Raw genomic sequence first — 13,985 nt, 5'->3', positions numbered from 1 at the left:
TACACTATATCACAGATCACTACTACTTCTACGTATATGCAGCTTTTGTCTATATCACAGATTGGAGAAGGGTCATAAGTAAATAAATTAGTAAATAAATATACATAGTAAAAAAATTAAAAAAAATAAAAACTAAAATAAATAATAACAAACATAAAACAAAATAATATATAAATATAAATATAAATAAGTGAACAATCAAGAAAAACAGTAGTAATAATAATAAATAAATACGTAAATAAACTATAATTAAATTAATAAATAGAATAAATAACCACATTCTTCGTCAAATACATCAATAAATATCACAGAAGAAGGCCTAAATTTTAGAACTACAGATGTCAAGTGGTAAAATAAAATACATTTAAAGGTCAAGTAGCTAAGAGCACTGTGTTACGAACAAATGTAGGTACGTATATCAAGTGACTACAACTAGCACAAAACGATCTGGTACATAACAGTTAACACATAACAACAACACACAACACAGTTACCTACACTATGCCACAAAGATATCCTTAGCGTGGTATACCCCGATCTTCTTGCCACTGGTGTCACCAAGTTCATACATCGAATTCCCGATGGTTTTTAACACAATACACTTAACTTGCTTTGGGGCAAGTTTCGCGTTGTAATTTTCAATCTGTGAACTCTGCTTGAAGTTTCGGCGGTACACCACTTGTCCAACTTTAAATTGCACTTCCCGACTCCTCGTGTTGTACGTCTTCTTACTGCGTTCATGGGCCAACTTCAATTCCTTCATAATTTTATTTCGTATAAGCCGTGTCCTGTCGGCCAGCATTTCAATTTCGCAGTCCGCATCCCTCACTTTGCCCAGTCTTCGGTATAGCTCGTATGATGCAGCATGCTGTATCATAGGCATACCGAAGACAGCTTGATACGGGGTATCATTAATTGCGGAATGCACTGAGCTGCGGAGGGCAAAAGCGGCGTCGCTAATATGATCATCCCAATTCTTTTGGTTGTCTTTGATATATGACCTCACAATTTGTAACACCGAACGGTTTACCCTTTCTGCCGCGTTGGCCTGAGGTGAATAAAACGCAGTCCTGATATGCTGAGTCCCATATTTTTCCAGGAATTGGCTAAATAAAACTGAAACAAATTGCTTCCCGTTGTCCGAGTGGATATATTCGGGAACGCCAAAAGTATGGAAGACTTCATTCTCAAGAAATTTGATCACATTTGCTGAAGTGGCACTCCGCATAGGTTTTAAAAAGACAAATTTGGTAAAGTGGTCTAAACATACAAACACAAAGACGTTACCACTACATGTACGTGGGTATGGGCCCATAAAGTCTATAAATAAACGTTGAAATGGTCTCTCGGTCACATGCTGCTTACCCATCATAGGTTTATGGAACGCATTCTGTGTTTTACTGCCTTTGCAGATTTCGCATTCTTTTAGGTATGCCTGCACGTTTGTTACCATGCCTGGCCAATAATACTTTTCTCTAATTCGCGTTAATGTCTTGTGAATGCCACCATGGCCGGCCGACGGTGAATCGTGCGCTGCTTCCACTAGCCCTCGACGCAGCTCCGTTGGCACCCAGAGCTTCCAGGCATGGTCCTGTTGAAGGTCATCCCCACTGTTAAATTGCGTTCGTCTGTAAACGTAACCGTCCGACACGCATAGTTCAGGTAGTTTGTCTTGGTTATCAGTTACGGTTTTCTTGAGTTCTTCATACTCTTCCGTTTTAAAGAACGGTGAATCAAGGCAAATGTCTAAGAGGCGGTTATTCTTCGTTATCTCATCCATGTCTATCCGCGATAGGGCATCCGGCACGATATTCTGGGACCCCTTACGGTGTTGAATGTCAAAAGTGTGGCCTTGTAGTTTTAAGCTCCACCTTGCGAGTCGGCCTGACAAATCCTTTTGGTTCATTAACCATTTTAAACTGGCGTGGTCAGTGATCACCGTAAAGGGCAGTCCCTCAACGTATGGCCTAAATCTCTTGATGCTTAGCACCGCTGCATAACATTCTAGCTCAGTAATGCTGTAATTTCGTTGTGCCTTATTCAATTTAGCCGAAATGTATGCTATTGGCCGCTCATTTCCTGCGTCGTCTAATTGAAATAAGACCCCGCCCACACCGTCCGTTGATGCGTCACATTGAATGTAGAAATGTCTATTGAAGTCCGGATGGGTTAACACAGGTGCTGAAATCAAGCTCTGCTTTAATCGGCCAAACGACTTCTTGGCTTCGTCCGTCATCGTAAACTTCTTGATTTTGTCTTTTGTGAGGCAGTCGTGCAGCGGTGCTGCAATGGTCGCGTAGTCCTGTATGAATCTACGGTACCAGCCTGACATCCCCAGGAACCGTCTGAGCTGCTTCGGGGTTCGTGGTTCCGGAAAATCTCTGACGGCGGCGATTTTGCTTGCATCTGTGCGGATGCAACCGTTGCCAACAACGTAACCGAGATACCTCACTTCTTTAAAACAGAATTTACTTTTTTCCACGTTTATTGTTAATTTTGCTTCACGAAGACACCGACCAACCTTTTCTAACAAATCCAGATGGGACGAAAAATCGACAGAACACACAAGTAAATCATCTAAATACACGAACACGGACTCACGTAAAGAAGCGGGAATAACCTTGTCCATTAGTCTACACATGCGTTGTGCTGCATTACACAGCCCAAAAGGCATGACAGTAAATTGATACAATGGTCTACCGGGTACTGTGAAGGCTGTTTTCTCCCTGGATTTCTTTTCTAAAGGTATCTGCCAGAAAGCATCCTTCAAGTCTATTGCTGATATAAAGCGAGTATTTTGCAGCCGGCTTAAAATGCCATCAATATGGGGAAGGGGGTACGCATCTTTTATTGTTCGTTCATTTATTTTTCTAGCATCCAAGCACAACCGGTTCTTCGTTCCCTTCACCACGAGTGATACGGGGGAGCTCCAGCTGCTGTTGCTTTCTTCAATCACGCCCATATCTAACATTCTATCCAATTCAGTATATACAAGCTTTTGAATGGCTGGCGAAATCGGGTAGTGCCTTTGCTTTACCGGCAGATTTTCATTGGTGACTTCTATTATATGTTCTTCTTTATCGGTTTTCCCTAGTCCTAGCACAGCAAAAGACGGAAATTGGGCCTTTACTCGCTCTAAGGCCGAGCTTTGGTCATGGGTCAGGTCGTGTTGTACCGCGTCAAAAGTTAAGTCTACATCGGCGGGTACGAGCTCTGATACCACATTCCCATTCACACTTGTAGCCGAACCTTTACTCACAACACACATGCCAAACGCCTGCCAAAAATCAACACCTAAGTATACCTCTTGCTGAAGGCCTGGTACAATTAAAAACTCTAAGTTCTTGGCAACGTTATCCCACAAGACGGGAAGCGTGATGACACCTTCTACCTCAGTCTCTCCACCGTTGGCCGTGCGGATGTTCTGACCCTTAATAGGCACTATAAGGTGCTCTTTACCCTCGAGAAGCTTACTTACATTTTTCCCCAAACAGCTAGCACCTGCACCAGAATCTAATAAAGCTAGCACCTCTTGTCCACCGATTTTAGTTTTGGCGAAAAATCTATTATCTCCGTTAACTGTGACTATTGTGGAAATTATCTTACGGCGTATCCTACGAAGATTCTTTTTCCTTTCCCTCATCTTACCTATCTTCCTAAAATTCCTACTTTTCTTCACCTTTGCCAGTTCTTCGCCGAATATACGTCTACGCGCTTCCTCGTATTCGAGCTTTCTGTGATGTAAGCTCTTAGCTTCCCTGCTTAATTCTGCTCTTCTCTTTTCTACTACTTCTTCGCTTTTCTCTCTTCTAAGGATTCTCACTGGGTTGGCTCCGGGTTTTCCGCTCCCTGGCGAGAGTTCCCGGAGATCTCCGCCACCTTCACGTTTCCCTGATTCGGCTTGAAAACACAAAATGACGCATCACTGCCGCACGCGAAACACAACATATTATGGAAAGACGATTTACACTTATTTTCTTCTGACGGATTCTTAACAAAATAATCCACGGGCATACCACACGAAAAACACAACATTAAGTGAAACGGGGACGGACAAAACGAACGGATGGAAGGCTTCTGGACATTAGGACTAACGGACGACGACAATTTATCACGGGCCTGCACTGGTTGCTGCGGTTTATCATGGTGCGGCCTACCAAATGCCTCTACATAATTCTGGTCTAAGTTCTCAGATTTCTCAACCCCTGTAATATTTAATTCATTAACTGCCTTCGATCTACTTCTATTCTCTCTCATAACTTTCTCCGCTCGTCTGCATTCTGATTTTAATTCTGCTAGAGACTCCATCCGGGACGCGAAAGTTACGTTGGCCAATTATGGCTTAAGGTTACCTCTTATAATTCCTACTAACTCCTGCTCGGGGATTTTTTTCCTAAGCCGGAAGGTTAAATCGTGGACCTCACTATAAAACTCTTCAAAACTCTCTTGGGGTGCTTGTTTCCTCTCCATTATTTCTCGGATTATTTCGTAATCCGATTCAGCGCTCTTAAAATGGTTTAGCAGCTCGGTCTTTAGTTCGAAATAGCCGAAGTCTGGCTCATCGGCATGATCCTCGAGGACCTGCCAGTACCATTTTAAGGCGCTGCCCGTAACCAAGCAGTGGAAATCTGTAAATAGCTGATAGTAGGAAATGTCGTATTGCTCCCTCATCTTTTCTATCCGAAAAATAAAACTTTCTATAGTTAAACCTTTGGCAGAACCATCGAACTTTACATGCCATTTATCTAGATCTATCTTTTTTCGGTAGCTTGCCTCCTTTCGTGAGTGGGACTGACTCGGTGGTTTTTCTGCTCCAGGGCCATGCTCTGTCGTGGACGTCTCGCGTCTTTCTTCTGGCGTTGATGCCCTGGCTGGTTGACTCCTAGTCCCTTGCATCGAAGTCTCCACCTCAGCCACCCTGCTATTGAGGTTCACTACATTATCTCGCATGTGGCGGACCTCGTTCATGCATTGCGCCATCATGTCATTTTGTTGAGCCATCATCGCCATCATACGGCTCAGTTGCTCGACATTGATGGCTGCAGAACTTGGTCCACCACTGTGAGATTTCGATCCGCCTGGCCCTTGATCATTCAATGGCATGCTTCCCCCAGTTTGCTGTTCTTCCTCTGACATGTTAAATAATTCCTCAATTTTACGTGAAAACGTCAGGCTGTTATCCGTAGCGTTGAGAAATAGTTCGTTTGTAACTCGAACACTGGGTTGCTGGGGCACCTCTTGATTGGATGTGCCAAATATGCGCGCTGCGCACCGGTTTAAATAATCCGTTGGCAGAAAATCTACAGGATGTTGTATACCCGTGTCGATCTGGGTAAATATTGACCCGACAACCTGATTTTCTAAAGCTCTTGCTACGCTACGTGTGACCCTGCGGTTCGAATCTAGCAGACCCAATCCTCCTGAAACTACTCTATCTTCAGGCTCTTGCTCTTCCATACAATGAAATCTACACTTCGTATACGCAAAAAAAAAAATAAATTAACACGCGGCCGAAACGTGATTTAAAGTTTTACAACACTTAAATCCTGAAATTCGGAAATCTCCTTACAACACGCAAAAAATCCAAATTCGAAAATTCAAAAAAAAAATCCACAAATCCGAATAGCCAAACTTCAATTCAAAGAAAAATACCGCAAAAATCAAGAAAGAATATTCCAAAGGGTGATAGTGAATTAACGGTTATAGGGTAAATATTTGAATTTAATTGAAAAATAGTTATTCTATAAAATAAAAAATTGCAGTTCATAAAAAGAATAAAGATAAACGCAAGAAAATATAAAAGTATATACACAAAAATTCAAAATTCAAAAGAAAACGCTGGACTTATGTTTTCTAGCAAAATAACGATGCTTGGTTTATTTATAACTGTTTCTATATGTAGGTACATGTACTTGTATGCACGAATATAACACTTGATTTTGTTGCTGTATTACAATAATCAATTTCTTTGGTGTGTGGGTGGTGTTACACCGAGCGAGGTCATTGTGGGAGCGTTAAGTCCGTTTTCAGCAGTCCGATGTCAATTGTCAACTAATCCCCCTTACTTTATATCAAGTGTGGCATATCAACCGCCAGTGTCATAACTCCAGTGGTGGATGCCACATTTCCTCCCATTACCCCCCGTGAAGTCACCTACGAACCTCACTGGTATGCTATGCTGGATTGCATACGAGGTAGCTCTAATAGGCAAGGATCACAAAAAGCAGAAAAAAAACTAAAACAAATACTAATGGTGACATCCCAACTCCGAATATCACTTCCCCAGTGCGCTAAGGCAAACAGGAAGGCACTTCGAAGTGGAGATGTTCACTTCCCTCCCTGATCTTTGTCACTCAGGCACTTATCACTCTCGGTGACCGCAAGTGATGCTGCCCGCATGACCCTAACTCGTCCAATATGTAAGAAAAAGAAGGAAAAGAAAGTTGGGAAAAGAAAAAAAGGAGAGATACTAACAAAAAAGTTAAAAGTTACGTATGATAAAAATAAAAGTCTTATTGGGCGTAATAGCCCATTGGGCGCCATTGTTACGTGGGTGTCAGTTGGCAAAGGTGAGGCGGTACGCAGGCATGGTGGCAAAGCCCAGGCTAGCTCGCCGGATGGGGGGGTTATTTTCGCCCACCTTACCTACCCTACGTAAACAAGATTGTCATGCCTGAGCATCAGTACCAGCAATACTAACAGAAATTAGAAGGAGGAGAAGTAAAGCTGAAGAAGAGGCCCGTCCTGTCAGGTGGAGTCGTCCCACCCACTTTGCGCATTTCGCTTACGCAGCCATGGGCGTTGCTCCGACTCCTAATGTTGCTGCAACGCCCCCTTAGCCTGACATAGTACGTCTGTCTATTCGTCGATCAGTTCTGTCTCAGTCCATTCCCTAGTCAACGCCCTCACGTCCCCTCTTAAGCCCTAGTGTAACACCCACACCAAAATGAAAACCTCACCACTTCATTTTGACCGAATACCTTTCAATCACAACAGAAATAATCACGCGTATATTTGTTCATTTGCTTACAATTTATTTTACAGCTTCAACCGCATTCCCTATTTAACAATAGTAAATTCATAAATTCAAGTTAACTCAGATTTCAAATTTTATGGAAAACAATAAAAAAAACTCTAAAAGCTAAAACCAAAAAAAAACTAAACGAATTTCAAATTGTTATAGTATATAAACGCAAAATATTAATTAAAGGAGACCTATTTATAATAAATAAAAATTAAAATAAACCAACAAATCTAAATTCAATGAAAACTTCAACCAATTCTTAACTTATAATGTCAAAAGGCAAAAGAACTCTTATTACCAAAAGATAAAAATATTTATGTACAACCATGAAAAAAAAAGGAATTAATAATTCAAAAAAAAAAAATATATATATATATAAAAATTCAAATTCAACAAAAAAACTTCCTTCGACTCAAACTTCCAAACTCCTTAGCAATTTTACTTCCCAATTGCGAATCAACCGTGAACACCCTTTTTCTTTATATACAGATAGGTAGCAATTGTATATGCACATACGATTAATGAGAAAAAAAAATGCAAACAAACGCACGTACTCAGTACTAAGATTAGCGAAATCAAAACAAAACCCGAAAGAGGTTTGTCCCTCGCATATGTATGTACATATGTGTATATACGTATATATATAGGCATAAAATTGGTTTTCCACTCACCTTATTAGTCCCTCGATGATGGTACCAACATGCGGAGAGGACCCTGGAAATGGCTGGAAAGCAACCTATTGGCATACATATGTACATAGGCTCACAGCTGGTGTCTACAAGCCTGAGCTGTCAAATATCTTTGTCATTCGCTCGTGTTTGCGGGCGCCGAGCGAATCATTACCTCTTTGAAAATATATTAAAAATAAAAGAATACCGGAATAAATCGCGGATAAAAACTAGACAAAATAAAAATTAACGTGCAATCTTATCCTTAAGCGATCTTTGAAAGCAGAAAAACAAAATATGAATTAGTGTAGAAAAACTACACAAACTAAAATTCGCAAAAAAAAACCGGGATTACAATAAGCTAGCCTGCTAGTGGCCGTGCGGCTTAAGTATAATTGTGGAGCAGGTACCCTAAACCAACAAAAAGGAAATTAAATTTAAGTGAAAGTAATTAAAAACCGATAAGTATTAAATAAAAAAAAGCAACTGAAAATGTACGAAAATAATCCGGCAAAAAAAAAAAAATTTTTGGGCAATAGATTAAACACGTGGAGTGTTTACATAATTACGTGCGAATTTGTGAAAGAATTAAAGAGCAAAAGGAAATGACATAGAGCAAAAAAAAACCAAGTTAAGCAAAAGGAAATAAGAAAACTATATGTAAGCTAGCTGCGCTGCTGCGCTGGCAGGTCGCTCTCCCTCAACGTCGCTTGGGCGATCGCGCTGCAGCTGATGGCACTATCATATGCGCGTATGTATGTATGCGACTCCGCTCCCTCAGATTCAGCCCGCTGGAACTCTGCAAACTCCCACGCTGGTAAGTATCGGTCCACTCCTCTCTATTTTCAGCTTACTTTACTTCTTATGTACGGGCGAATAAATAAGTATATTGACTTGTGCAGCGGGCGTTGACCCGCTCTTTCACTATGTATTCAGCACAGCTGGTCGTAGTGCTGTGGTTGTTGTTTCCCCAGCGCCTGTTTCTCACCGATAGCATGTAGTGAAGTTGTATGTGTATGAGTGAGTGTGTTGGTATTTCCTTCTCCTTACTACCTCGCGACGAATGTTGCAAGTGCGCCCTTTGCAGTGTTACTTCGTGCAACTTTTTTTTTCCAATGGTAAATGCTCAAGGGGTCATACTGTCCTTCTATGGCCGTGATAAGTGTTGGTGCCTGCCTGTGTGTCCTATGTCGGTATAATTGGTTTTGTTGCGTCGCCTATAAACTCCGTAGGCTTACTGTTGGGAAGGTCCTCTATGAGTAAGGTGCTGGGGACCTAAAAAAAACATCAAACATCATTAGAAACGATTCGGAACCAAGTTTTCCTCCAATGCCCATTTGGGTATCTACATACATATGAACAGGTGCTGGTATGCATATGCGCGTACACACATATATACCTATGCCTGTATGTATGCATGTTTGTACGCACGTATGTAGCTAAGCAGATGCACTGGCGCACCTTTAACGTTACTCGCACCAAACTTTCGCAGAGGTTTTAATAAACTCAATAATGATTAATTTTCTGACCTTCCGAATACACCAAACTAATAAGGCAAACGTCTTCCTTGCCGGTTTCTTACTCAACGCGAGTTCGAATCAATTTTGTTATTTTTTTTTTTCATAAAAATTATCCGCGTTTTATTTTACCTTCAATCAGAGGTGCGTAATTATATGTATGCGTAAATTATATGTATATAAAACATTGGAGGAACCTATTATTTCTCTTCTATATAATTCCTAGTTATTAAATAGACTTACCTTTGTCTCCAATATTTGCGAACGCTAACGGATATACCTGGGGTCCCGTATAGATGGCGGTATATAGCACAATTCCGTTTTTTTTGCACTTGACCCACAAAAATGTTTTAAACATATATATATACACTAGTATATTCACATTCACACTACGCTTGTAAATTTTCTCGCGACACTCCACTAAGGCACCGTGACTTTACGAATAAAATCTTCGGTCTTCCTCCGCTCTAATTTATTGTATCTTAGCTAACCGAAGATGTCACTCATGCTGCACTCACTCACAAGTCCACGATGATCATCCGCTCAAATTCGGACTATGCAACCACACACACAGACACACACACGCCACTGCTTTACCGAACCGCAGGGTTAGCCAAGTTTCACACCTTAGTTGGGTTGTTGTAGCTTGAAGGTTTATGGCCACTTTCACTTCCCTTACTAATACATGCACACTAACGCACTCACTTCTGGTAAAAGCTGCTGTTACACATTGTACAAAATAATGAGCTACCTTGCCACATTGATATCAATCAAACAATACATCAGAGGATGTAATGTTGTGCGTGGGAAATGTTCGGTTATTCGCACAATGATTTTTTAGTGAGGAGAGGAGGGGGAAGGGTTATGTCACCTAAAACTAATTAGAAAGAGCACAGTATAAATTTTAAGAAAAGTCATCCTTCGCAAGCCCTGCCCCTTCTACAGGCACTCGGATGCCCATTTCAAAATGGGGTAAAATTAGCATTTTCGCAAAGAAAAATTAAACTCGTGTTAGGCCATCAGCAGTATTTTTGCGCAAAACTCCTTTCCCGTTGGTGGTCTTCGGCCGCGCTAGAAAGAATTGCCTCATCAGTCCAAATGCGGTTACGCCATCCACAGTATTTTTCGCAAAATCCACTTCCAAATTTACAGAAAAGTGCATATTTAAAACCGCAACCTTTTTTATATTTAAGCTTTATCCTTTGACTAGGTGAATATGTTTTTTTGATTCGGGTGACGTGTTTGGACACGATAACCCAAAATCATTGTATAAATAACCGAACCGTACCCGAACTGTCTTATGAACTTGTATGCTGCTACACAACAACAACCACAATGCATTTTGCTATAAACAAAAATTTTATAAAATTAAACCGCAGTAGTTTTCATTTTATGTGGATAATTCTTGTCACAAATATATTTTTTATCAGCGCCATATCTTTATCGGAAAATTATGAGAATCCAAAAATTGGTACTGTTACAAGTGACAGAGCATAATTTTAACTCGACCTCCTCCCTCTTCTACGGGTAACCGTACATCGTTTAGAGGTTTAAAAATATTTTATTTCAGCTATTTTTCATCAAACTGCATTAGATCGTATTACGTACGATATCCTCGGAAAATCAAAAAACTTTATTTTCGAACCTATGCGCAGGTGTACCGGGTTCTTGCAGGTTGGAAACGCGCAAGAATTTTCTTTTAATATTATCATCCAGCGTCACTAACTTAATTTTTTTTTTACTTTTTCAATAAACAAAAATTTTGCCGCTAGTAAATCTGGTAGCATGATTTTCTTCAAATGTCATAATCTTGTTAAAAGCCAAGTGGTCGGCAACAACAACGAATGTCAATAAATGAAACTACCTTCTATTTTTGTATCATGGATTTACCCATGATAAAAACATAGCAAGGTAGAACCGTTCTCTCAATTTGTCGGCCATGATTTTTTTTTGAAGTTTGCCAACATTTTAAAATCATATAAAAGTGAAAATAAAAAAATGAAATTGTTCGAAATTGTTGTTGCTTGAGATTGAAAATGAAAATGTGTGTGTGAGTTTGTGAGTAAATTTAAAAATTAAATTGTTTGGAAACGTCAAGAATTTTAAAAGCGACTCTCAGCGGTTCTACCTTACTATATTTTTATCATGGTTTTACCCATGATACAAATATTTAAAGGTAAAACCGCTCGCTCAATTCGTCCGCCATTGGGTTTTATTTTTGACGTTTGCTAGCATTTTGAGTTTTCTCTCTCGAAATGATTCAAATGTAAAATAAATTCGAAATAAACATATGGAAATTTTATGATTTGAAATTTTTTTGTATTAAAATATAGGAAAACTTATAAATTTATAGAAGAAAAATGAGTTGCTGCTTTAACGGCTGCGAAAATTCCGCTGTCCTCTGCAAGCAAAGCAATATGAAGCTTTTTAAGTTCCCGTAATTACCATATAAAGAAAAAAATGGACTGAGGATTGTGGTGTTATGAAAAGGTATTTGCCAAATTGCCCCTATGCATGCTCGGCTAATTGTTTGCCACATCACTTGACTTAATATAAGCACAAGATGGTTCTTTGGAAAAGTACAGTGCCTTTAAGGTACAATATCTTTAAATGTACGCCAAAATCTTCGATTTAACATGAGGGCAGAATTTGCTACAATTGCTTACATTTATTTATTTACATACATACATATATATGTATGCACATTCAAACTTTTTTGTTTGGACAGAAATATATTTGTTTGGTTTGAGTGAAAATAAAAACAAACAAATGAAATGACAGCGAGAGAAAAAATTCAAAAATGTTAGCAAACGTCAAAATTTCTAAAGCTGGCTCTCAGCGATTGTACCTTATAAATAGTTGTGTTTTCGTATTCTCCAGCAAAAAATATCAAGTAACTTGCCAGTAACCAAATTTCGGAGAGTAAGCCAATATTTACTCCCAATGAGTGAAATATGCAAGAAAGTACGAAAACGCAAAACCAGCAAGAAGTTGCTAGTTTTATGAACAGCTGATTAATTTGTTATTTTTAGATGCAATTTTCTTGGAAAACTAGTGTTTTCTATCTTATTATATATTTAAATAGGTTGATTTTGTCAATTGCTACTCTAAAAGCACCACAAACAATTATTTTCTTAATGTGATTTACAATAAGCATGCCATCAGCTGTTTTTCTTACTAGCAAATAGTTGCTAGTAAAAGTTTATCCAGTAAAAATCCAGTAAAACTTGCAAGTTTAGATGTCATTTTTGCTCTCTAAAAAACCAGTAAAATTAGTACTGGATACTGCGTACACGAACAGGGCTAACATTTTTATCATGGTTTTACCTTTAAATAGTTGCGTTCCTTATCTCCCAGAAATAGTCAGAAAAAGTCCGAAGTAGTCAGATTTAGTCCAAAAAGCGTTCCTTAACTCGAAAATGACAGCAAAAATGAGAGAGCAACTCTCAGTGAGAGTGACTCTCTTCAGTCCGAAGTAGTCAGATTTAGTCAGAAGAATTTTTTCTGGTAAAAGGTGCAATCCCGTATGCCTCGGACTCGGACTAGTAAAACTGTCAAAAAATAAAAATTCGCTCAGAGCGAGAGAGTAACATTGAAAAGTACGGGATCGCTTTCTAGTAAAAAATGGTAACTTCTGTCAACTTCAACATAACTTCCAAATTTTGGTTATAAATTTTTGCTTATTTTGTATGTAAACACACTCAGCTCAAAAAAAAGTGAATTGAAATTGGAAGGAAGCAAAAAATAATTGATATAGTGTTTTTGTGCTTGTGCTTGAGTGAATGTGTTTTGTACATACATTTCCATTCTTATTTGACGTTAGTGTTGTTGTTGCCATTCTTTGGACTAAAAATTTGTTTTTTTGCGTTCCTTTACTTTTTTCTATTATTCTCTGAACCTAATATTTGTATCATGCTTTCTGTCACGATTGAGAGAATACAAAGGTTGCACCGATTTCGGACCGCTATTCCTCTCTTAACGAATTTGACAGAATCGTTGTTTGCATGACGTCACACTTGTGCAACATGTTTACGTTTTCCTTGCAACATTTTTTCTTCTTCTTCCATTCTTGCTCACGTTTTGGCATTTCTCTCTCACAATTGCACCAGTGTGACGTCAAACACAAAAGTTATTCTCAAAAATCCTCTCTGATCGGAGCAATCTTGTATTCTATCCAAGGCGTGATTGACAACTCAGTGCGGGTCTCTTTTAAGGTACTATAATGTCAAAAAGTATAAACAAACGAATTAACCCTTAGTGATGCATGTATCTTATCAGCACTGATGTCCTAGGCTTTTATTTTGATTATAGTTTTGTTTTACTTACATTACTTACATCACATATATTTTGTCAAAAAATAAAACAAGTTGTTTATAAAATCGTTTTATCAATTTTCTTGTTTTTAACTGTCCTAGTTTTATGCTTTTGCGCGTTTATTTTTATATTTCAATTTTTTATCCTAAGCATTATTCGATACTTATAAAAGTATGATTTTACATTTTTTACCAATTTTATATGTGAGCTTAACTCAAACAATTTTGAAATTAAATTTTTTTCATGTGAACTAGTTTTCCATTAAAGACCTTGCTTCGAGCGGTTTTAATTTAAGCTCTTCCATACTTGCTTGCATGGTTTAATTATTTCGGTAAGCCGAAATATTTCTGTTCGCAACGTGCATTCTAAAGAGTCGTCTGTTTGAGTTTGGGCATCAAAAAAGAATGTATCCTGATCGTGTACTAAATCCTCACTTGTATCAGTTTTTCCGTATGGCATTGG

This window comes from Rhagoletis pomonella, unplaced genomic scaffold (assembly GCF_013731165.1).
Source record: "Rhagoletis pomonella isolate Grant_MI unplaced genomic scaffold, Rhpom_1.0 Rhpom_scaffold_00210, whole genome shotgun sequence".
NCBI classification, from domain to species: domain Eukaryota; kingdom Metazoa; phylum Arthropoda; class Insecta; order Diptera; family Tephritidae; genus Rhagoletis; species Rhagoletis pomonella.
The sequence above is the reverse complement of the archived record's forward strand: the minus strand, read 5'-3'. Positions refer to the sequence as shown.